At 34.9% G+C, this 26,723-nt stretch overlaps 1 protein-coding gene and 1 long non-coding RNA gene across 11 annotated transcripts in view; one reads left to right on the top strand and one right to left on the bottom strand.

The window, feature by feature from the left end:
- Positions 1–1,811: 1,811 nt before the first annotated feature.
- LOC143938417 (uncharacterized) lies at positions 1,812–23,920 on the bottom strand. Of its 2 annotated transcripts, none has more exons than XR_013263748.1 (3): positions 23,127–23,920; positions 8,336–8,486; positions 1,812–6,634 (listed from the first exon to the last, which is right to left on the bottom strand). It is a non-coding gene; the product is annotated as an uncharacterized LOC143938417 (long non-coding RNA). The 2 variants fall into 2 exon arrangements; XR_013263747.1 differs by lacking the exon at positions 23,127–23,920 and adding an exon at positions 13,491–14,308.
- Positions 23,921–24,069: 149 nt separating this feature from the next.
- The window catches only part of PAX6 (paired box 6), a 41,095-nt gene continuing 38,441 nt past the window's right edge, over positions 24,070–26,723 (top strand). For 6 of the 9 annotated variants that reach the window (XM_077460880.1, XM_077460882.1, XM_077460878.1 and 3 more), the window contains exon 1: positions 24,070–24,548. The gene's annotated coding sequence lies outside the window, so the exon portion shown is untranslated. The remainder of the gene's footprint in view (positions 24,549–26,723) is intronic. The other 3 variants (XM_077460885.1, XM_077460881.1, XM_077460884.1) reach the window with 1 other exon arrangement.

The following is a 26,723-nucleotide window of genomic DNA, read 5'->3' as shown; positions in this document are numbered from 1 at the left end:
CACTTTGTGTGGGTTTAATTCAACCTTTGGTGGTGGATTATTTGACTTTTTTTATTACTTATTTATTCACTTGTCACTTTATGTATTATAGTAATTATTTTAGCGAGGTATGAAAACACAGTTGTTTTTCTCTATACATTTTGGGGCCTTGAGCTTTACTACCAGCCGCTGTATTTATACACTGATTTTTGTATTATATATGTATTTTTTTGCATAATAATTTTTGCATTGTATATTTAAAAATCCAGGATGTGCAGGTTATAAGGCATTTTTAGATCCTTTTTTCTTTTTTAGCACATGATCTTTCTGGTAATGTGACTCCACCAGTAACCCAACTTGTAAGATGACTCTTCAGACCACCTGTTTTTTTTAGTAATGCAATCTCTTTCATGACATATGCATTATAGTACTAGGATTTTTATGGTAACGTGGCACCTCTTGTTACTGTGTTAGAAATAGGCCTTTTGGCATAACAGAAAAAACGTTTATGGAGTAGACAGAGAATGGGTAAAGCTTATGGCACTACGAATAACCATAGTTTACCCAACTATTAGGAGCAATGCTTCCAATTTTGCAATTTGGGCTATTTCTGAACTCCTGAGGAGCCAATACAATAGCCTCTGGTAGGCAGAATTGATCAACTTCACACAAAGACGTTTTCCACTTTATTGGAGAATTTTCCTCCATACCAGTCCAATTATTTCCCTCATTGTGGAGGAAAGGGTCAAAGACTTTGTGTACCACTATCAATAATTGGTGAGTATCCAGGTCTCAATGCTGAGTCGACTTCCTCAAGGATAAGTGAATACCTTCCCATACATTGTTCCCAGGTAGTTATCAAAGTGTATATGGCCACCATGACTACAAGGGCTCCGAAGCTCTGATTAAGATAAGTTAAAGGATTCAGATGCAATCAGAGAGAAACCATGTAAAAATGAAAGCAAGTTTGGCTTTGGATGAGCAGATATTGAGATATTGTACAGAGAATAATTGGTAGTGACCTAAATGTTCATATTAGAGTCCATTGGCATGCTGGTTGGCCCCACCAAAACTGGTAACACCTGGTTACAAAAATGGAATGATCACACAGCTTTGCCAAGATGCTAGAACATTCTTTACAGTATACATTGAACTACAAAGAGCATACAGAATACTCTTAATATCATCTTCAAAATAAGCCCTACTCAGACTGAAATTTGCCCAGTTATCCCACGTGATGCTTGAGTTGGAAGCATCACTTTTGCCCAACTGTATATAGCCACCATCTATTAAAAAGCACACACAGTAAACACATGTGAATGAGACAAATCATAGAATTCATATAATTAGGGGAGATAGGCCAGGAGCCTTATTGAACATTGTGGAGGTTAATCAAACATGAGATTTCCTAAAAAAAAATTCACAAGAAGGTCAACTGGAGGTGCTTAACCCCTTCACTGTCAGAGGCAAGCCAACCTTTACCCCTCTGGCGTTTGGTTTCAAGAAGACTTACAGTAATTGTTATTCATGCTACATTCCAGCGAAGCTACTCACCTGTCACTGTGCACTACCCCCAGCCACAGAAACACAGGAATACAACAAGCCATGCCCTATCGGTTAACGCTGTATTTACATGTAATGCTATTATGTAGCCTCATAACCTTTCACAGTCATCTGATACGTTCCATTCAATACACAGTCACAGTCTTTCTCTACATGACTGGCTTCTAAACAGGCTGAAAGTCAAAACACTTGGGCAGTATGTTTCTTCAGACAGATCAGCCCCAATTATACGTGGATTGTTCAATACAGCAAGACACGAGAATTCAGTATCTCTACACAAAGGTGTTTATTTCATATCAGCAAGGACAATGACAAGACATTGCAAAAGATTTTCTTAAAACGGCATGATCATTGCATTCTATCATATTATAATATTTTATGCTATTGATTTAATATATTTTTAATCAGATAGTAGTAGTAATGGTAATATTGTTGTTGATGATATTATTAATATTACTAATAGTTTTTTCAATATGTTTTTTTTTATTCCTTATTTAAATAATACCAATAATTTCCACAGCTCTTCACATGTTGAGAACATTATAAAGGGAATATACTGTATAAGTATCAAGATAATTTAAGAAGCACTTTAAAACAAATGCCCATAAGAGCTTACATTCTATAAGTAGAATGAGAGTACTTTTTTAAAACATGTTAAGCAGTATACTGCACATTGCAGGGATTAACTGCTAAAAATATATTCACATAAATACAATATAAATCCTGTATAACAATAATAATATTCACATACATAAAATTATTGATGATAAGAATGCAGCAAAAAACATATTTTAAAACAATTTAACCTTTGGCATTTAAATCATGGTGGTTGGTATACTAAAAGCATAGAGAATGTTCAGTTAACAAAGTGAATGTCCACTGAGCTTAGTAAATAAGATGAAGCTGTGTTTACTTTAATCAACCAATCACGTAATAGAAAAAATCCAATTTTTTTTATTTCCCTTGCACGTGATTAACTACTCAATGTACATACAGGTTTACATTTTTTACTATCATTCACCTTGTAAACTGTATGCTAGTAAACAGCCTATAATTCTTCAGTAAATCAACTTCACTATCTTCCATATAATCCAATATTTTAAAGGAAAATAAAAGGAATAAAAGACTTCTGTTGCTGATCTCCTTCTGAAAGTACTAGTTATCCAGCTGCCTGTGGCTTAACAAAATTTTTTGAAACATTGATACACAACAAGCATAAAGCAAGTGAAATCAGAGTCAAGCCAGGGATTCTATTGTACATGCTTGTTGCAGGTCAGTGACTCAGAAGGAGAGATTTACTAAAACTGGAGCACTCAGAAACTGGTGCAGCCATGCATAGTAGCCAATCAGCTTCTAACTTCAGCTTGTTCAATTAAGCTTTGACGATAAAACCTGGAAGTTGATTGGTTTCTATGCAGAGCAAAACCGGATTTTATATGGTCCAGTTTTAGTAAATCCCCCCCCCCCCCTCCCGAGAGTACAGAGACCACCGATACAACATGGCTGCCAGGCGTATAGTATTTTCAGCACTAGTAGTCACTATACATCTTCCTTAGCCTAGGTCCTATTTAATCCTGAGGCCTTTACACCATGTGCAACAGCAGCAGCAGCAGACTAAATCCAGAAGTGAAATCAAAGGCAACAACTGCATCTGGACTTTGTACATGTGTGGGTGGTAAATGTGCTTTATGAGTATGAAGAAGTAACTGGATGGTAAATGTTCAGCAAATATGCGATGTACACCTTTTAAAATATGTCCATAGTGTGTGGATGGGTGTAGGTGAGTTTTTCTGTACTAAATAATAAAACATGGTGCACCATATTACTTTCTTTGCCTATATAAATAATAATACAAACTGAAAAATTTATATATTATAAATTAGAGGAAATGAAAGCAAAAAATAAATAAAAAATACCCCACATATAACATATCAGGGTGTAAAAGCTTGAATTTAGAAGGAGCTAAAGTAGATGAGTGTGGCCTATGTAAAAAGCAGTATATTAAAAAAAATGGAGAAATATTAGAAAAGCATAGCTCAGATTAAAGAAGATTATTTATATGATAAGATTTAATTCTGAAATTATGGATTTATACTCAAAATGGAGTTATACTAAAGTAAAAACACCCAAACCTGATCTTTTAAGGTTTAAGACCCCTTTCACACTAAAGGCGTTTTTCAAGCGTTTTAACGCTAAAAAAATATGCGCCTGTAAAGCACCTGAAATGTGAGAATGTTTACAGAATGCCCCCCAGAAACAGCTTTTTCTGTTTGTGTGATTGGCTCACTGATTTTCCCAGAAGTCTACACTAAGATACAAGTCAGATTTCAGGCATCCCCTGAAACAAAAATTTCATTTTTGGTGAGATACTTTCAATAGGAACACCTCTAAAGGGATGCAGGCCCAGCAGCTTTCCTCATTATCCCCTTGAAGCTACTGCAGCTGATTGTTAGTTATGAAACCTCTCCCATTAGACTCACTTTCCACATAGACACAGAGAAGCACACATGGATTTCTTCAGAATAACAAAACGTAGGAATCTACAACAACGTTTGTTAAAATCCTTGCAATGTTCAAAGATCACCCAGAAGGGAATGTTTTTTTCCCAACAAAAGTGGAGTTACGCTTTAACAATTTTTTAATATAGAGTTTTGTAGATTAGCCACTAGAGGGAGCACTCAGCCACATAGGGGGAGTATTGTTTTTTGACAACCAACTGATTTATATGGCTTGATTAACGATAAAGCCTGATACACAGCACTAGTTTTTGGGTGTTTTCATTCAAACCCAGCAGGTTAAACAAAAAAAAAAAGGACAGCTCCACTTGGATCCGCTATTCTGATGATCCAACACAGCGATCTCTCTTTTGTGTTCCGATAGGGGGACTATGCCCCCCCCCCCCCCCTCACCAGAACACTTCGGTCAGCGCTCTCAGCCATTGGCTGAGAGCGCTGATCAGGTCAAACTGGCTGCCATACACCGAATATTGGCCGTTTTTTATTGAACCATCTGATGTCGTCCGACATTCGGCCATGTGCACTAGACTTAAGAATAGAGCATGTTAATTTTTTACTGAATGAGGTTAAGGTGTACTGACTTTAATTATCCAATCATGTTCAAGCATAAATCCTTTTTTTTTTAACTTGCGCATTATGGGTTATTCTATGCAAATGTAATTTTTAGTTAAGTTTACTTCATTTGCCAAGGTAAGTGAAAGAGCGCTTTGCAAACTGAACATGCTCTACTCCTTTAGTAAATCAACCCATAGACTTGCACAGTGAGAATGAAAAGTAAAGACCAACCAATTTAAAGCACAATGGCTTAATGGTTAGCACGCCTGCCTTGTAGTACTAGAGTCCTTGGTTTAAATCCCATTAAGGACACTATTTGTATGGATTTTGCATGTTCTCATGATACTTGTAGGTAAATTGTCTCCTGTCTATTTCAGTCCATTGTGTGTAGGTATTAATATAAGTTAGGAACCAGGGGCAGATGGACCATTGGGCCACTCGGGCACTGCCGAGGGCCCCATGCCACTTGGGGGCCCCATCAGGGTTGCCAGCCTCAGTAAAACCAGGGAAAGTATGTAAAAATCTGTGTTGTTTTTTTACATCTGTCTCTGAAATGTCCCTTACCGACATCCTTTTAATCTAAAAATACTGCGACTATAGCTGCCCCACCTCTCCAGTACCTTCTCGGCCAATAGAAACATGTCTGTGTATACTGTGTGATTGTGTACTGTGTGTTTGTGTATACTGTGTGGCCCCATAATCTTTGATTGCCTTGGGGCCCCATAATCTCCTATTGCCCGGGGGTCCCATGAGTTGTCAGTCCGCCCCTGTTAGGAACCTTAGATTGTAAGCTTCTTTAAGATCGGGGGCTGGTGTGAATGTACAATATGTAAAGTGCTGTGTAAATTTTTGGGGCTATATAAATATCTGTAATAAATAAGCACTGAAGAGCAATGCCAGTATATCAATTGAGCAAATATGGTGGCCCCTAAGTACAAATATCATCGCAAATCATATATAGAAATAAGGTTTAAAATGTGAACATAAATCAATATTTTTTTTACATTCAGCTGATCCCTTTTATTTGTAAATGTAAAAATATATAATAATATATGTTCTTTAAAAGTTTAATGACAATAGACAAGACATAGAGAAGCTTGGAAAAACTACACAAATCTATCCTTGAGTGAAATTCAGCATTTGCTTCACCAGGCTACAACCCATCACCTACCCTCCACCAGCACCCTCTAATATCTCATAAGTAGACCAGGCCCAACAGGAACCCACAAGCTCCTTCTAGAAGTCTCCCTAATCTTATATGTAACAGCAATCTATATGTTAATTGAAAACTTGTGAATTGGAAATTGAGGTGGCAAGTTGTAATTTGGCTTGTCAATGTCTAACAGCCCCCTCTATCTGGTGCCATGTTTTTTTTTTCTGGTGCCCCCCTGGCTCTCATTGTCACTCATTTGGCTCTGGCTTCTGTTTGATGGCCTCGGATGACAACTGTGGAAGTTTTATCCGTACAATTTATTTCATTACTGCGACCGGCGCGACTCATCACAGTCAATCACAGAGGACTCCCCTTGGCAGGTGTCAATCTCGCCCTGTTTTTTTGGATGAAGTCAGTCCATATTTAATCCAATTACAAGGGTCATGGCATCAGTGTAAATCCCCTTGTTGGAACTCTCCTCTTAGTCAAGATTTTAAAGTAAAAATCAGTGAGATCACATGGATGGGCTGATAAGGAAAGATGGGGGGGTGCTGGATTTGAATATCCCATGTTGAATTACACAGCAGATTTCTATTAAAAGAGTTATTCCATCCAGGATTGTGTGCAAATGAAATATCTTGTTATTTTGCTAAAGGAGAGTGGAGCTTAATGATGGGGGGGTGGGAGCATGGGGGGGTGGGGGTCTTTCCGCTCTATGCGCTTTCAAATACAATTGTAGATCGAACTCCAGCTTGTCAAGTTGAGCAAAAGTGCATTTTTAACATCCAGGACGTGACTGTCGACTTTCTGCGGATTGCCTCCAATCACCCCCAGGGAATCCAGCTAATGTCTCAGTCTAGAGCCAGGACTAGGGAGAGAGAGAAAACACAAATCAAGTATTGGACACAACCACGCTTGTTATTAAAATATCTCTAATGGGGAGGTGCAGAGCTGGAGACATAACACTGAATAAGGATTTTCTTTTGATGTTTAGAAAATGAACAGACACACCAAGATTACAATTTCACCAAGAAAACTTGTATCACAGTTAGCGCCTCAGCAGCGAACAGGCACAATTTTGACGCAAAAGGGGCAAAAGGAAAACTCAGCCTCACAGGGGTTAAATTGTCACTAAACTGGATGACTGGACCATACATACTGGTTTTCTTGTAACTAAATGGGCATAACTGTGATATATTACATTGTATTGGACAAACTAAAAGGCAATGGATAGAATTTGTTCTGAAAAGTCTTGTTATGTTTTTTGCGGATTTTATATAACTATATAACTATATAACTATATAACTATATATATATATATATATATATATATATATATATATATATATATATATATATATACATATATATATCATAAGAACTTCAGGGCTTATAACAACTGATGACGCAAAACAAGACTGAAAAGTATGAATGTATTTAGCCACAACATAATATTATTATCATTATTATTATTCCTAATATTTATAATAAGAATAATAGTAATGCATTATTATTATTATTATTAATAATAATAATAATAAAATATTAATGTCATTTATTAATCAATTATATATTTATCATGTTAATATCTATCCATCTCTATCACTCTCTCGCTTTCTCTCTTTATATATATATATATATATATATATATATATATATATATATATATATATAGTATATAGAGAGAGGGAGTGGGTGACAGATTACCAGGATTATATATTATATAGGTACAAAGATAGATGGGTAGATAGATAGATAGATAGATAGATAGATAGATAGATAGATAGATAGATAGATAGATAGATAGATAGATAGATAATTAATTGATATAATGGATACATTAAATATATATTATTAATATATTTTTGTTACTAATATTATTATTAAAAATAACAATAGATAGATTGACAGGCAGGAAGATAGACTGATAGATAAGTAGATAGATAGATAGATAGATAGATAGATAGATAGATAGATAGATAGATCGATAGATAGATAGATAGATAGATAGATAGATAGATAGATAGATAGATAGATAGATAGATAGATAGATAGATAGATAGATAGATAGATAGATAGATAGACTAAATTATTATTATTATTATTATTATTATTATTATTATTATTATTATTATTATTATTGTTGTTGTTATTGGTAGTGGTAGTAGTAGTAGTAGTAGTAGCAGTAAGTTGTTGTTGTTGCTACTATTATTATTATTATCAATTAATTGATTAATATACAGACAGAGTAGATAACATTGTTGATAGATAGATAGATAGATAGATAGATAGATAGATAGATAGATAGATAGATAGATAGATAGATAGATAGATAGATAGATAGATAGATAGATAGATAGATAGATAGATAGATAGATAGATAGATAGATAGATGGGTGGATGGATGGATAGATAGATAGATAGATAGATAGATAGATAGATAGATGTCTATACATTATGAAAGTAATAGCTATGTATGGATGAGTGATGTGGGTGGAGGATATGAGTCCAGGTGGATGTAGGTACACTGCACACAAGTGACGCCGGGGGAGCCCTGCCTGCCACTTACCGCTGTGCTCTCTGATGGGCAGGGGGCCTGGGCTGGTGCCGCAGCTCTGTGTTGCAGGGATGGTGGGATGAAGCTTCTCTGGGGCTCTGCAGTCTGTGCAATGCCACAGTAAACAATTTGTCTTGATGCGCTTATTATTATTGCTCAGGTTCTGCTTGGATAGAGAATTAAAGCTCATTATTACAGAGTGTGTGTGCTGAGAATTGCTCAGTCTATGTGAACACATGGGCTCAGGGCATCCTTCAAAACTTCACATCGCTAACTCACTCCAAACTGGCATTAGACACTTCTAAGAGATCCAGAACTGCGCCTGGATGACAGCACCCGGTGCAAAATCCCATCACCCTCCACTGATTGGGGTGGAGGGGCATCAATTTATACATCTTATACATTGTCTGTCTGAAGGTACAGTGCATGGCCATAGGGGTATTGCTCCAGCTTTGTTATCACATGCAGTATAAATTATATATTTAGTAGGAGTTACATTTATTGTATAATAGGTATAGTTTTCATATAGCACAATTACAGTTATTGTGTATCTGTATGTGTATAGAGAGAGAGGAAAGAAAGAAAGAAAGAAAGAAAGAAAGAAAGAAAGAAAGAAAGAAAGAAAGAAAGAAAGAAAGAAAGAAAGAAAGAAAGACAAGGTATACTGTGTATAGTAATATTAAATAAATTATAGCCAAAGCATATTTATGGTTGTAGCATTTATAAATAATTGAAGTGCAAACAGCTATAATAACTATACAGTATTCTGTTTTATAGGTTAGTAATATAAAATGGTATAGCTTTCCTATAGTGTAAACGAAATAATATTCCATTTATAACAGTTTATAAATATTGCTTACATTATTATATTACATTTGAATTAGTCATAATAAGTAAAAATACAAAAATGTATATAGAGCAGTGAAGTAGTAAGGTGGTCACACCTGAAAAAAGAATGAGACTGATTTCCAGAGGTTACAGCATTTTGCCAATAGTTGCTCGCTGATTTGTCGGATTTATTTGATTTCTGATTTATCGGATTTTGATCTCTGATCTATCTGAGGGTAACGGTGGGTTCTTATTGGTTTAATAAATACCTATTGTAGGACCCCCATTAAAACCCCTTAACAAACTAGCTTACAACCAGTCTATGAGGTCCAGTTAAAGTCATGAGTGATCCAGTTGTTCTTTGCTATACCATATTCTATTCTCCATATCTTTGGAAGTGGCTCAGTGGGTATGAAAATATCAATTAGGGGTAGCCTTGCCAATTTAACCCTCTGTGTTCCCTGGGGTGGATGGTGATGCTGTGCAAACTAATATTATCTAAAACCACTCGGAAAAGCATAACCATAACGAGGTCTAGTTATACTGGAGATGGATGTAGGGTGTGAATGAGTTTTACAGCCTCAAAAACTTTTTTTTCGACATCCTTTCTACATAAATTATGAAGCATTCACATGTGGACCTCAAAGGCATCTGTAGAACTTATGAACTTGTTTTATTCATTATGTCACCCTGTGTTTAATTTTTTGGGTGTTGGCAGTTTTGCCCTATCTAGGTTGGTGCTAAAGGTCACGTTGTCAGTTAATCTATATGGGAAAAAGTAATACTAATAATAGATAAGGTGACATTTGAGGGGGGAGGGGTGGGAACAAAGAGAGAGAGAGAAAGATAGAAAAGAGGATAGAAAGAGGAAGAAAGAGAAAGCATGAGGGGAACAATAGGAAATATAGAGACAGAAAGAGTAATAGGAGAATGAGAAAATGAGAGGGGGCAGGGAGAAGGGGGCATGGTAGACACATTGGATAGAAGAGAGAGAGAAAAAGAGAGGAAGAAGAGGAAGAAGGGAGGGCAGAGGAGTTAAAGAGACAGAAATCAGATCGAGAAAGATGGATAGGAGGGAGAAGAGAGAGGGAGAGAGATAGAGATGGAGAGATAGAGAGGGGGAGAGAAAGAGAGGGGGGAGAAGGAAGGAGAGAGAGAGAGACTGACATAAGAAAGAGTGAAAGATATGAAGGAGAAAATGAGAGAGAGATGGAGAGAAAGAGAGAGAGAGAGAAGGGGATGCAGGAGTGAAAGAGCTAGAGAAGAGGGAGAGGAGCCAAGAGAAATGGAGAGGTATAGTGAATGGAGAGAGAGGAGGTGGTAGAGGGATAACAGAATACCAGAAAAAGAAAAAGGGGGGCAAGGAGAGACCAAGACAGAAACATTTATTGCAGACTCTTTCCTGAAACCTCTGACATTCAGTACTATAAATAATAATTATTTATAAGTGAAGGTGTGTGATTAGCATTGCTGTATAAAAATAAATTATGTGTGTGGGTTTTTGTGAAACCCAAAATATTTTACTCTACTGCATATGTACATGTTATTAATATCTGTTGTTGAATGTAATGTTTATAGTCAAACCAAGAGCACATTTTATGTACTTGTTGTAACTGTTGTATAATATTTAATATCTCTTTATTACTGTGTGTAGATAGTGGAGCCGGCAGACGGTTTCACGCCTGATCAGCTCCTGGAGAGCTCCAGTTTGGACAGAGGCAGGAGAAGCACCTGGTCCTACTCCGGATCCATCTCCTGCTATTGACAGCCAGATAAGCAGCCGGGAGCCTCGGTGTTTCCAGCGCTTTCTTCAAGAACCCTGCTGGGTTGCAGGGAATCCGAGTCCCTTAATGGCAGCAGCCCCTAATGACACCTTTGTGACAGCTCTTTCCCAGGATGCCCTTTTAAGCCAGTGAAATATTAGCCACCAGCTTCCTGAGAAACCTGCTGGAGCACTACTGCACCTCTACTGTGTAATGTGAGCAAACAGCCAGGACATGGCCCTATCACCTTGTCACCATGACAGCTGCCCCTGGATGGATAAATTAATTTTGCTATTAACTATATATATATACAGTTAATAGCAAAATTAATTTTATCAATGAAAACGTGTAAACCTAAAATATTGACAAGACAAAACTATGCATGTTAAAAAGTTATATATATGTTTTATACAAGCAGTGACACGAGGTAGATATACAGTATATATAATAAATAGAGAGAGCGTTATATATATATATATATATATATATATATATATATATATATATATATATATATATATATATATATATACATTTTTATTTATTTATTTTTAGAAATAGATATCTTTCTAATCCTTCTATGCTCCATCCTGTCCATCTCTCTCTCTCTTCTCTCTCTCTATATATATATATATATATATATATATATATGTATACTATATTTTAGAAAGGTATTAGATAGATAGATAGATAGATAGATAGATAGATAGATAGATAGATAGATAGATAGATAGATAGATAGATAGATAGACAGAATACAGTGATAGGAAAATAGATAGATGTGTCTATGGAGAGAGTATATTGTTAATCTCTCTCTTTCTTTCTCTCTCTCTCCTCCACAGACGCGTTTATCTATTTCCATGTCTATCTATCTATCTATCTATCTATCTATCTATCTCTACACTTTTCTATACACTTTCCTTGTGTCTCCTATTTATTAAATAGTAACGTCCCCCTCTCTCTCTCATTCTCTCTCTCTCCCGCCCCCCCCCCCCTATCTATCTGTCTACTATCTATCTATCTATCTATCTATCTGTCTACTATCTATCTATCTATCTATCTATCTATCTATCTATCTATCTAGATAGACAGACAGACAGACAGACAGACAGACAGACAGACAGACAGATAGATAGATAGATAGATGTGTGTGTATCTAGAGAGAGAGAGAGAGAGAAACGCATGTTAATCTATCTCTCTCTCTCTCTCTCTCTCTCTCTCTCTCTCTCTCTCTCTCTCTCTCTCTCTCTCTCTCTCTCTCTATATATATATATATATATATATATATATATATATATATATATATATATATATATATATACACATAGATAGTAGATAGATAGTACACAGATAGTCTACATAGAGAGTAGACAGATAGTAGACATATAGATAGCAGAGAGCAGTAAAGAGAGAGACATTACTATTTAATAAATAGGAGGAGAAACAAGGAAGGTGTATACAAAAGAGCAGATAGATAGAAAGACAGATAGATAGATAGATAGATAGATAGATAGATAGATAGATAGATAGATAGATAGATAGATAGATAGACCACTACTCCTTATCTATATCCTATCCCCTTACACCTTATCCATTGCAGGCCATAAGTAAAGCTTCACCTAACACTTTAACCCCCTCTCTCCAGTGCAGGGTTAGATGCAGCCCAGGTGACAGTGCCATCGTGTCCTGGAAGTGACAGGTGAGTATATGTCACACGGCAGGCTGGGAGGTCATGTTTACAGAGCAATTAGCAAAAGTGACACAAATAGCTCCAGATGTGAGGACACACCGCCCAGCTGCTGCTTTAGGATCTCTCTATTCAGTGTTAAATCAATATGGAAAAACAGATAACACCTGAGCTCCCATAAAAAGCACACTCACCTCTCCTGACTGTCGGTGTACGGAGCACCCTATACTGCCATTACCCCTCACACTGTCATTATCACTTATAGGTCATCCCAGAGATAAGGAGAGATAACCTTACACAAATGACACACTCACTGCTCAGAGAACATGCAAGACAAGGGGGTATGAGTTGTATATACCTGTTAGAGAGAAGGGGGGGGGGGGGGGGCGAGAGATGTGTATCTATATTTCCTTTAATAATATTCCATATATTTTAGAGAGAGAGAGAGAGAATAGAGAAAATACATAATATGCAATATATATATAGAGAGAGAGAAAATATATAATGTGCAATGTATATACAAATAGACGATGCAATATATATATATATATATATATATATATATATATATATATATATATATATATATATATATATATATATATATATATAAATAGACGAGAGAATACATAATATGCAATATATATAAATGGACGAGAGAATACATAATATGCAATATATATAAATAGACGAGAGAATACATAATATGCAATATATATATAAATAGACGAGAGAATAAATAATATGCAATATATATATATAAATAGACAGGTAGAAAATACAAATTAAAATAAAATGCTTTGATGCAAAAATGTTTCTTAGCACATATTTGTCATCCATAATATAATGATAACAACAATAACAATAATAATAATAGTAATGACTATACCTTGTGTGAATTGTTAGAGATCCAGGCCTTGCTTGACTCCCAGTATATAGCTTGGACACAAGTAACTTGTGTCCCGTGATGTCAGAGGCGCGCTTCAGCCAATCAGTGCGCAGCTGGCACTGATATTAAGGGAAAGTTAAAGGCTAGGCGCACAGCCTCCTTTATTTCCCCTGTCACTGACATTTAAACTGTGTGGCAGATTCTTATGTAGAAATTGGAGATCAAACCTGCCAGTTAACGAACTATCAAGGAAAGCAAAAGTCCTGAAGTGGACAGATCCTGGGAACTGGGGCTCACAAGCTGCAACAGGTAATAATCCCTGGCCATGCTACTTTTACAAGGCTAACCTGATGCTTTTGTAGTTTTTGTTTGCTTTGCTTGTCGGTTGAGAAGGGACCTAGAATTAGATTTAGGAGGGTTTTGATTGTCACCCTGTCCTCTGCTGAATATTGTATGGTGTGTGGAGTCCTATGGAAGTTTTAAAGGGGAATATGATACATATTAACATTAGATAAAGAAAACGACCCTAGAAGATTTTACACCTTCAAAGGAAAATTGTTAAAACAGTTTGGTGAGACTGAGATGGGTTGTCTGGCTGCTTGTAGCTTTGAGAAACGAAAGAATGTGATCTGCATAGCTGAGGGAGCTTTAAATCCTCATAGTTTGTGATTTGATCCCTATTTCGGAAGAACTTGTAATTAGCAATTCGCACCGGCTAAAGTACAGGGGATTCAATTACAGTTTACTGGTCACTCCCTCCTCTCCTTCTGATGGGACAGGTTAGGAACTTACTTAAGGAAATTGAATTTCAAACCCAGAAAAAAAATATATATATATCTGCTTCTTCTTTTTTTTTTTTTTTTGCTAGCTGAGAATTCAATTGCAAATATTTGCAAAAGAAAAGGAATATTATTTAATAATATTATTAGTAGCAGTACTAGTAGCGTTAAAACTATTATTATCATTATCAATAATATTATTGCTGTTCATAGTTTTATTATAAATAATAAAATGTATTAATATTATTATTAGTATTGTTGTTATTATTATTATCATTACATAATATAATTCATAATAATAGTAATAATAATACCAATAATAAAAAATAATCTTCCGAAAATAAAGTTAGCCAACTGCAGAAAAATATTATAAAAACTCTATATTTTATATATAAGCTAAAGACAACATTTTTGATGATCATTTGCCAAGAACCATATATATATATATATATATATATATATATATATATATATATATATATATTTAGCGCCTGAAAACATTTTGCCGCTCCAAAAATTATATATATATATATATATATATATATATATATATATATATATATATATATATATATATATTATTATTATTATTATTATTATTATATTTTTTTTTTTATCTGTAATGCTTTCAATTCTACAATATTTTGTTTTTGAGGTGCCGACTTATACTAAAGGCTTTTGCATTTAAAAAAAATACAATTTTACCCAGTCCCCCTCTCTAATTAGAGATGTTTATTGGAGATTATGTTTATCCAGCTGTCATGCAGTGAAAAAAAAAAAACTGTCGAGTAATTACCAGATAGGCTTTTCATATGCATATCAGTGTGCTACAATCATTTGGTATTAGATATTATAAAATTTAATCCAATCCATGTGTCTTAAGATCCTTCTGGCTGTGAGAAAAGAAGCACATGCTATATGTAAAAAATGTGTTCCTAAAATGCAGAATGTCACATTTGGCGCAAAATGCCTTTGAACGCGCGCTAATATTCAACGCGCTGCTCAACTTGGCAAGGTAAACGGCTCACACATATTACAGATGTCAGGAGGGGACAAACTGTTTGATAAATTGGCCTCTAATTGAAAATATATCATGTTAGCAGCGGTAGTCTAGATATGAAGGGTGGAAACGCTTGGTTTGATCTACAGCCTGGGATCTCCTGTCGCTAATAAAACTCACATTGAGCTGCTTAGAGACTTGATTAACAGGCAGATTTAAGAGTTACAAGACTCTCGGAACAGATTGTATTAATCAATAGCATAGCCAGTCAGAGGGTGATGTTCTTTTTTTCTTCTTCTGAAGGCATTTAATTCCCGATGGCTTTATAATGCTTTTGTGCCGGTTTTATCAAAGGGGCAATATCATATATATTAGGAGGGCCATTTTATTTTTAGATCCCTTAAATGAAGGATGTGATATATATATATATATATATATATATATATATATATATATATATATATATATATATATATATATACAGTGAGAGAAAGGATGATGAGGGAAAGAGAAGAGAGAAAGCGAAAAAGAGAAAGAAAGGAGAGAGGGAAAAAAGAGAGAAAGAGAAAAGAAAGACAACGCTAATATATATATATATATATATATATATATATATATATATTCATATTTATTCATATATTGTTTATTGTGTGTAAGTGTATGTACATATCATAGAAGAAGTATGGAGAAATACAGAAAATAGACATCCCCTTAACATGTCCTAAAACATCTCCATCTAATATCAATATAGTTCACTACAGGGAAAGTTGCAGCATCCACTGACGCCATTCCCAGTACTGTCTATATATTTACATATATATATATATATATATATATATATATATATATATATATATAGTACTTGGAATGGAATGCTAATATATATATATATATTAAAAAAATAATGCATGGAATATTTTTTTAAAGGGTTTATATATTATTTATTATGAAAACACCCCCTATAAAAAATCATGTCTAATTTTTCATTTTTTTTTCTAATATAATATTTATACTTCTAATATATATATATATATATATAAAATATATAATAAAAAAATAATGCATGGAATATTTTATAAAAGGGCATATATATTATTTATTATGAAAACACCCCCTATAAAAATATTTATATTTCTAATATATATAAATATATATATATATATATATATATATACAGTACTTGAAATGGAATGCTAATATATATATATATATATATATATATATATATGTATATATATATATATATATATATATATATATATATATATATATTAGAAATGTAAATATTATATATTATATTAGAAAAAAAATGTAAAATGAGACATGCTTTTTTTAGAGGGGGTGTTTTCATAATAAATAATATATATACCCTTTAAAAAAATATTCCATGCATTATTTATTATAAATAAATAAAGCGTGTCCCATTTTTATCCTAACGTTCACTGTATGGAGAAGCCCTGTGTGTCATTGTTTAAAAAAAAGAGGATGTATTTCCATTTAACTCCATGTCTTGGATATTACCGAGCTCAAACACCGCCCCATGTACACAAATAGTCATTGGTTATCCTAGAGGCAAATGCATTTCAGTCTAACACGTCAGAATTGGTGTTTCTCTCTAGGTTCAAAGTGAACTGGACAAGGGGACTTTAAGCATTTTTCTGGGTATTAAAAAGGTGACTTGCAGAATAGATATTAATATAAGGAGACATGCACAGGACTAAAAGATCCACTTTCACACTATACACCCCACCTAAATGACTATAGTATAAACCACTTCTTATCCTTAATAGACAACACGTATTATAATTATACTGTAAAACCCTACAAAGAATATAAAACACAATACACCTTCATAAACAGAAATTGCGTTGGAAAAAAAAAACTTGATTAACATTCACATTTACATTTACTGACATTCTCCAATAGTAGACCATGAAATTATACTATATTATAGATACAATCTTCAAAACTATGTTACAGAACATTAAAATAATGAGAACCTTAAAGGAAGAAATTAATGATTACATTATTTTCTATCAAAATGTCTAGATACTGATATATATTAATGCCAAGGAATGACAGAAGAACATTTTAGCTTAATGGATCCTATAAGTGTCTTATTATTTAGTTTAATGGATCCTATAAGTGTCTTATTATTTAGTTTAATGGATCCTATAAGTGTTTTACTATTTAGTTCAATGGATCCTATATAAGTGTTTTACTTGGTGGGAAAATTAAAACTTTTTGACCTTGTTTCTCTACTTTTACGCCCAAGTAGCCTTCTGCTACAGTAACACCTTTGGATGTATGCTTAGGCAATAAAAGTAATTTTATATGGCCCTAGAAACACAAAATTCAGTGTGTAGATTGAATGATACAGTTAAGACCCTAGAGCACTCACCTTTACAGAATGTAACTGACACAGTCCAGCCCCTTGCCTAGCCTCCATTAGTATGACGTCACTTGTATTCATTAACTCCCTGCCCTTATCATTTTTTTTTTCTACTAAAACTTTTTTTTTTTTTTTTCTCTTTTGGGAAGACACACAAAGCCTTAGTCTGCCCTAGGGAGAAATAGGACCACGATTCAAGGAAAGGCATTAGTTGCTGTTAATCCCAACGGTTGCTAATTGAGAGGTGTTTTTTTTTTTTAAAAGGGATGAAGGGGGGAAAACTGAAAAATTGCCTGGGAAATGGGATCGGATCATTTTATGCTGTGGAAGGCTATGTCATTATTTTAAAAGAGAAAAGGTAAGACAAAAGAGTAACCAAGGCTAAAAAGGATTGCAAGACTTAGGACTGGATTTATAATTAAAACTTTATAATTAATTTAAAAGTTGTAAACTACTCTTTTTTTTTTTTTTTTGCTTTTTCTTTTCTGGATTAACTCATGATACGGTTCACGTAATGCTCCAAAAAAAGCAGGCTCCTATCATGGAGATGGGTATATGAAAATGCATAGTGCTCCATTAACCCTTTCCCTGCTGAAGTAGCCTGTTCAGCAATGGCCTGCTTTCAGCCAGTAGCTCGGGATCCACATGTTCCTCTATGTCCTGCATGCATGCAGCCTCCCAGTATTTCATAAAATTGCTTAACATAATCATAGAATGTTTTGTTTGATGTTTGAATGTGCCCTACAAGCTGGAAAAAAAGGATGGGGCCCTCTACTGTACATAAGTCTCCTGTCATTCTAAATACTCCCAAGCGACTGACATTTCAATTATTTCAAACATCTATTTACCTGTCTCTTCCCCTATAGCCTCGATAATACATCCAATTGAGAAAAGATCGAAAATTGAACATAAGAAAAAGTAGTGGGAACATTAAGATGTAGTCATTGCATTGTAAAATACAACTTTGTGGGAGAAGATAAACTTCCCTGATTACTCCAGAGTAATGTCTGAGTATAGGAAGAATTAGCCAATCATGTGGGTTTATTCCCCTAACACTGGTTATCACAGTCTGAAGAGTCCAAGATAGATAGAGACAGAGATAGATAGATAGATAGATAGATAGATAGATAGATAGATAGATAGATAGATAGATAGATAGATAGATAGATGATAAATAGATAGAAAGAAAAGAAACTGATGTGAGAGAGACAACAAGACAGATGAAGAGATAGACTGAAGATAGATTGATAGATAGATAAATACATCCATAAGAAACAAAGAGGAGAAAAAAAGAAAGAAAAAGAAAATGATGATGCCGGGGCACAGAGATAGATAGATAGATAGATAGATAGATAGATAGATAGACAGACAGACAGACAGACAGACAGACAGACAGATAGATAGATAGATAGATAGATAGATAGATAGATAGATAGATAGATAGATAGATAGATAGATAGATAGACTGGTGATAGAATGATAGATAGACTGAGGACAAATAGATATACAGATATAGATAGATAGATTGATAGGTGATAGAAGGATAGATAGATAGATAGATAGATAGATAGATAGATAGATAGATAGATAGATAGATAGATAGACTGATGATAAATAGATAGAGAGAAAAGAAAATAAACAGATATAGATAGATAGATTGATAGGTGATAGAAGGATAGATAGATAGAGAGAGAGATAGATAGATAGATAGATAGATAGATAGATAGATAGATAGATAGATAGATAGATATATAGACAGATAGATAGAGAGATAGATAGATATATAGACAGATAGATAGAGAGATAGATAGATATATAGACAGATAGATAGATAGATAGATAGATACATAGATAGATAGATAGATAGATAGATAGATAGATAGATAGATAGATAGATAGATAGATAGATAGATAGATAGATAGATAGATAGACAGCTCTAGATAGATAGATAGGTGATAGAAGGATAGATAGTTAGATAGATAGATAGATAGATAGATAGATAGATAGATAGATAGATAGATAGATAGATAGATAGATAGATAGAGAGACTGGTGATAGAATGATAGATAGACTGAGGACAAATAGATAGACAGCTATAGATAGATAGATTGATAGATACGTGATAGAATGATAGATAGATAGATAGATAGATAGATAGATAGATAGATAGATAGATAGATAGATAGATAGATAGATGGTAAATAGATAGAGAGAAAGAAACTGATGTGAGAGGGACCAGAAGACAGATAAAGAGAGGGACTCATGATAGATAGATAGATAGATAGATAGATAGATAGATAGATAGATAGATAGATAGATAGATAGATAGATGGTAAATAGATAGAGAGAAAGAAACTGATGTGAGAGGGACCAGAAGACAGATAAAGAGAGGGACATATGATAGATAGATAGATAGATAGATAGATAGATAGATAGATAGATAGATAGATAGATAGATAGATAGATAGATAGATAGACTGATGATAAATAGATAGAGAGAAAAGAAAATAAACTGATGTGAGAGGAACAACAAGATAGATAAAGAGATAGACTGATGCTAGATTGATAGATTGATAGATAGATAGATAGATAGATAGATAGATAGATAGATAGATAGCTATCTAAAGAGGTAGACTGATATTAGAAGGATAGATAGATAGATAGATAGATAGATAGATAGATAGATAGATAGATAGATAGAAAAGAAACTGATGTGAGAGGGACCAGAATATAAAGAGAAGGACTGATGATAGATAGATAGATAGAGAGAAAAGAAAATAAACTGATGTGAGAGGAACAACAAGATAGATAAAGAGATAGACTGATGCTAGATTGATAGATTGATAGATAGATAGATAGATAGATAGATAGATAGATAGATAGATAGATATCTAAAGAGGTAGACTGATATTAGAAGGATAGATAGATAGATAGATAGATAGATAGATAGATAGATAGATAGATAGAAAAGAAACTGATGTGAGAGGGACCAGAATATAAAGAGAAGGACTGATGATAGATTGATAGATAGAGAGAGAGATAGATAGATAGATAGATAGATAGATAGATAGATAGATAGATAGATAGACAGCTATAGATAGATAGATGATAAATAGAGAGAAAATAAACTGATGTGAGAGGGACCAGAAGATAAAGAGAAGGACTGATGATAGATAGATAGATAGATAGATAGATAGATAGATAGATAGATAGATAGATAGATAGATAGATAGACTGATGATAAATAGATAGAGAGAAAAGAAAATAAACTGATGTGAGAGGGACAAAAAGATAGATAATGTGATAGACTGATAGATAGATAGATAGATAGATAGATAGATAGATAGATAGATAGATAGATAGATATGCACTCAATAGTACAATTCCTAATTTTGCTGGATGTGAGTGTAATGCATTTTCTCTCTCTATCCCACTATAGATATATAGACAGACATAGATACAGTATACGTGTGGCTGCATGTTCTGTAGAATGTTCTGTAGAATGTTCTGTGGGAATATTATGGCCATCCTGTGTATAGCTGTGTCTATAGGCAGGTTGTCGTTGTAGACAAGCAATGCAGGTGTGCAGAGTGGACAGGGGCCCAATGTGTGTTGCAGGGTGTAGGAGGCAGTGTGGGGGTCTCTTTGTAGAGGGGGACATCCTAGGAAGTGTAGGATTTGTATAGAGGGAGAGCAGAGGGGCCCCGTGTGGAGCAGTATGAGTGCCTGTGTGTAGGCCGAGGGGGAATGACAGGCAGGCAGCTCATTATCCAGCTCCCATTGAGGCGTCCTTTCACTAACATGCAAACTCTCTGGCAGAGTCGTTTGTCTCTCTATTGTACTTTATTTAAGAATGCAATGCCTGTCACTCCCCTCATTCACTGTCCACATACTTTATTGATGAGCTGTGACTTTTAACACTTTCACATGTCAAGAAAAGTCAAGTGTATACATCTAATACTTTATTTTCTCCGCTCACATTCCACTTTACCACTCTCTCTCTATCTCTCTCTCTCTCTGTCTCTCTTTCTTTTTCTTCTTTTTGTCTTTTTTTTCTGAACTGTATTTTTAGTATTTTATTTCTCCCCCTGCTCAGAACTTGTGAAATCAACAATTAAGTCAACCAGTGATCAAGCTGGTACTTTAAATGTAACCTTAAAAGTGGCGCCCAGGGGATGCTTTGGGGTGTAGTGAGGTGTGCATTAATAGTGCAGCACAGGACAAATGTACTTTATGGTGTGTGGTCACAACATACAGAAACTCACTGCCCCCCATTACTAACTGACACCTTCAGCCAGCATATGTCAAGGCACAATGACACCCTGACACAGCACTTGTGTTCTCTACTCACTTTCCAACCACTTAACTAAAAATGAATATTAATAAAAATAGCAGCAACCAAAGTAGCATGGTCTAGGGATAAAAAATATACAGCTATCCATTATATTTATACATGTGTGTGTGTATATATATATATGTGTATATATATATATATATATATATATATATATATATATATATATATATATATATATATATATATATATATACATATATATATATATATATATATATATATACTTTTTTTTTTTAAATAAAAGAAAGATTACACACACGTATACGAGTGTGCAATCTTTCTTTTATTAAAAGAAATATATATATATATATATATATATATATATATATATATATATATATATATATATATATATATTCTGCTATACAGTATTAGTATAATATACATTATAGTTAGACTGTATACAATATATATATATATATATATATATATATATATATATATATATATATATACCCCAGGAATAAAATTAGCAGCTATATATATTTCTATTATTTATTTATACATCTAACTATATTTCTATAATCTCTTCTCTTTTTATCTTTTAATATGTATACATTTATATATACGCAGACACATAAATTATCTATCAATTTTTCTATCACTGTATGTAACATATATCTATCTTATACCTTACAGTATTTGTCTTTTCTTTCTTTCTATATATTTACTGACTCCCATCTATCTATCTTTTTATCTATCTATCTATCTATCTATCTATCTATCTATCTATCTATCTATCTATCTATCTGTCTATATATATCTGTCTGTCTGTCTGTCTGTCTATATATCTGTCTATATATCTATCTTATACCTTAACAGTATCTGTCTTTTCTGTCTTTAGTTTTTTCTTTATTTTATTCTTTCTTTCTTTCTTTCTTTCTTTTTTCTATATAGTATATCTTCTATCTATCTATCTATCTATCTATCTATCTATCTATCTATCTATCTATCTATCTATCTATCTATCTATCTATCTATCTATCTATCTAGGCTTCAGGCCCAGTAACACAATCTGCTGCTAATTCTCTTGTTTAACCTGATTGCCCCTAACACTCTACAAGTTATATATACATTACCACAATAGTGTCCTTTTCCTCCCATTACCTGCAGGCAAAATAGTTCTTGTCCTGTTGATTGGAAAAACATCTGCCACATAAAAAAAAAAAAAAGTAAAACTGACTCTAATGTGATGGTGTCTTTGATAATAAAAAAAAATAAAGAAAGAAAAACAGTCAACAAAGACACGTGGAAGAAGTTTGCAAATGTTTGCTGAAGAGAGAAGGACACTTCAGGCATTTTTCTGAAGAGTGCTCAATAAACTCAAGTCAATGGCAGTTCACTCCTTGTGTTCTGAGACTTCAGGTTTTGTAAAAAAAAAAAAAAAAAAAACCGAGCTGGCCGGGAGCCATTCACAGCTCACAAAGCCCCTGTCTTCCAAATATTTATGCTCTTTACATCTGAATGATATTTTGCTCATCCCCATTGTCTTCTGAGGCTTTTTTAGGAAAATGCAAATCGCCCCCCTATTCACACACACAAAATAGCTCTTTACAACAAAAATGCTACTTACAAGGAAAATTATTTCATTCCTATTGAGAGCAGTACACAATTAGCAGGGACACCACTGGAGGTAGAGGGAAGAGGCAGGTGAGTGATACCTTCTAGTGGATTTAAATATAAATATATATATATATATATATATTGTCCTTAGATCAAAAAAAGTTTGGAAGACAGAAAATCCTTAAAAAAATAAAAAAATGATAAAAAAATAAAAATAAAAATGAGTGTTAAATCCAATAATGAAATCTTGAACCAGCTTGTAAAAGTGGCGTTAGTGTGACAAACACATACTTATAGAGAGGGGAAAAATACACAGTTAAAAAAAAAAAAAAATCTGAGCAGTGGAAGAGGAAAAAAAAAAATCAGCTGTATTCATATTCAAAGGCAGGAGCCAATGGGGCCAGGCGCTGGGGGGGAGCAGCCAATAGGCAGTGGCGAGGCTAGCCCAGTGCTTTGCATAAAGCAATATTTTGTGTGCGGGGACAGCTTTTCATTTGCATGTCTGGAGTGATTAGTGGGTTTGAAAGCAAGCCCAAGAACAGGCTCATTTCCCGCTCTGGTGGAGAGGCAGGAGGAAGTGTTTTCCTGGGAGATGATGACAGAGGTCAGCCTGCGCTAATGGGCCAGTGAAGAACAGTGGAGGCGAGGCACAAGAAGAGACTACACATACATTAATACCCTTCACCCATCACCAATCAGCATAGGTGTGCTCTGTGCCTGCCACTGCACTCTGCACACTCTGCACTGCCAGCCTCCCTCTCTCCCTCCTGCACCCACTGACAGCCTCGCTTACTGTCAATCTCTGTCTCCTCTGAACAAGGCAGCAAACATCGAGCCTCGGTGCCTGGGAACACCGCTTTTATTTCCTGATCACTACACATCAGGGACTCAGCTTCGCCCATTACAGCCAGCTTCACCCTCATTCATCCAAGGGGGGAGTGGGACAGCCTGGCATGCCTCTGCAAGGTGAGTGAGAGCTTGTACCTTGGGTGGGCACACTGGTGGGTGCAATCACTGAGCACAGCCCTTTATTACACTTGTGGATACACTTTCTGATCACTTGTGGATGCAGTCCTTGGTTGTCTTTGTGGGTACAGTTTATTGATCATTTGTGAGGACAGTCCTTTATTAGATTTGTAGGTACAGTCTTTGATTACTTGTGGGCACAGTCCTTTATTACAATTCCGATCACTTGTGAGGACAGTCCTTTATTAGACTTGTACAGTCCCTTATTCGACTTGTAGGTACAGTCTTTGATTACTTGTGGGCACAGTACCCGATCAATTGTGGGCACAGTCCTTTATTACACTTCTGATCACTTGTGGATACAGTCCTTTATTAGACTTGTACAGTCTTTGATTACTTGTGGGCACAGTACCCGATCAGTTGTGGGCACAGTCCTTTATTACACTTCTGATCACTTGTGGATACAGTCCTTGATTACTTATGAGTGCAGTCCTTTATTAGACATGTAGGTAGAGTCCTTGGTTACTTGTGGGTACAGTGTCTGATCAGTTGTGGGTACAGTGCTTGATTACTTATGAGTGCAGTCCTTTATTAGACTTGTAGGTACAGTCCTTGGTTAGTTGAGGGCATAGTACCTGGTCAGTTGTGGGTACAGTCTTTGATAATTTGTGAGCATTAATTACACTTATGGGTACAGCCCTTGATCACTTGTGTGTACAGTCCTTTAATTACACTTGTGGGTACAGTCTTTGACCCCTTGTGGTTACAGTCCTTGATCTCTTGTGAGTGCAGTCCCTGATCACATGTGGGCACCTTGTTTACACAGTGCATTATAAAATATGGGTACAGGTCCAATTGCGTGCACAGTCCTTGCTCAACTGCGGGTACAGTTCCAACTGTGGGTACAGTTCCTGATCACTTGTGGACACTGATCATACTTGTTGGCATAGCCCTTGCCCAAACTTGCAGGCACCATGTACGGTTACATTTGTGGGTTTACTAATTGTTGTGCTGCTTTGAAGCATGCAATGCATTAGTGGTGGATTAGTGGGAAAGTTTGGGTTGTGTTAATTGTAGACTGAGGTTTGTATTGCTGTGCATAAACATGGTTGTGCCCAGGGCTCTGAAGTATAACCGGCACACTGGGCTACCATCTCTCTGCATAGATCCTGGGAACCAAGCCGTACCCCCCTTTGTGATAGGTGTGTAGCTCTGTTCACAGTTGTGTTGCTGTACTTCTATGTTAATCGTTGTGTAGCTGAACTCCCATTTATGTATCTGTACAACTATAATCATTGTTATGGAGCTGTACATAAATTTGTGTGGCCGTACTGCTATGATAATTGCTGTGTAGCTATACTCACATTTGTGTATCTGTAACGCTATGATAATTGTTATGTAGCTTTACTCACATTTGTGTATTTGTAATGATATAATAATTGTTGTGTAGCTATACTCACAATTGTGTATCTGTAGTGCTAAGATAATTGTTGTGTAGCTATAATCACAGCTTTGTAGCTGTTCTGCTATGATAATTGTTGTGTGGCTGTAATGATAATTGTTGTGTAGCTGTACTTACAGTTGTGTAGCTGTAATACTATGATAATTATTGTGTAGTTGTACTCACAGTTGTGTAGCTGTAGTACTATGACAATTGTTGTGTATATGTAATGCTATGATAATTGTTGTGTAGCTGTACTCACAGTTGTGTAGCTGTACTGTTATGATAATTGTTAAGTAGCTTTACACACGGCTGTGTAGCTGTACTGTTATGATAATTGTTAAGTAGCTTTACACACGGTTGTGTAGCTGTACTGCTATGAAAATTGTTGTGTAGCTGCAATGCTAAAATGGTTGCATAGCTGTGTCCACATTTGTGTAGCTGCACTGCCATGAAAGTTGTGTAGTTGCACTCGCAGTTGTTGTGTTGTTGTACTCTTTCTGTGATAGTTGTGAAGCTGCCCCCGGTCGATGATTGTTGTGTATCTGTAGCTATGTAGTGTCTTTGCGTCCTCAGCTCTCCCTAGCTTCCTATAGAAAATTGTGTCTTCAGAGGTTACTTTCGAAAATAATTTAAAAATCACATTTAACTTATCCACATTAACCCTTCCTGCACCTTACCCAACACCCACCGCCATTAGCAGCCTAATTAAAGTTAATAAGACATATTTTAAT

The sequence above is a fragment of the Lithobates pipiens genome, unplaced genomic scaffold (assembly GCF_037356315.1).
Source record: "Lithobates pipiens isolate NorthernLeopardFrog02 unplaced genomic scaffold, aLitPip1_a1.2 Scaffold_10, whole genome shotgun sequence".
Lineage (NCBI taxonomy): Eukaryota > Metazoa > Chordata > Amphibia > Anura > Ranidae > Lithobates > Lithobates pipiens.
The sequence above is the reverse complement of the archived record's forward strand: the minus strand, read 5'-3'. Positions and strand labels throughout refer to the sequence as shown.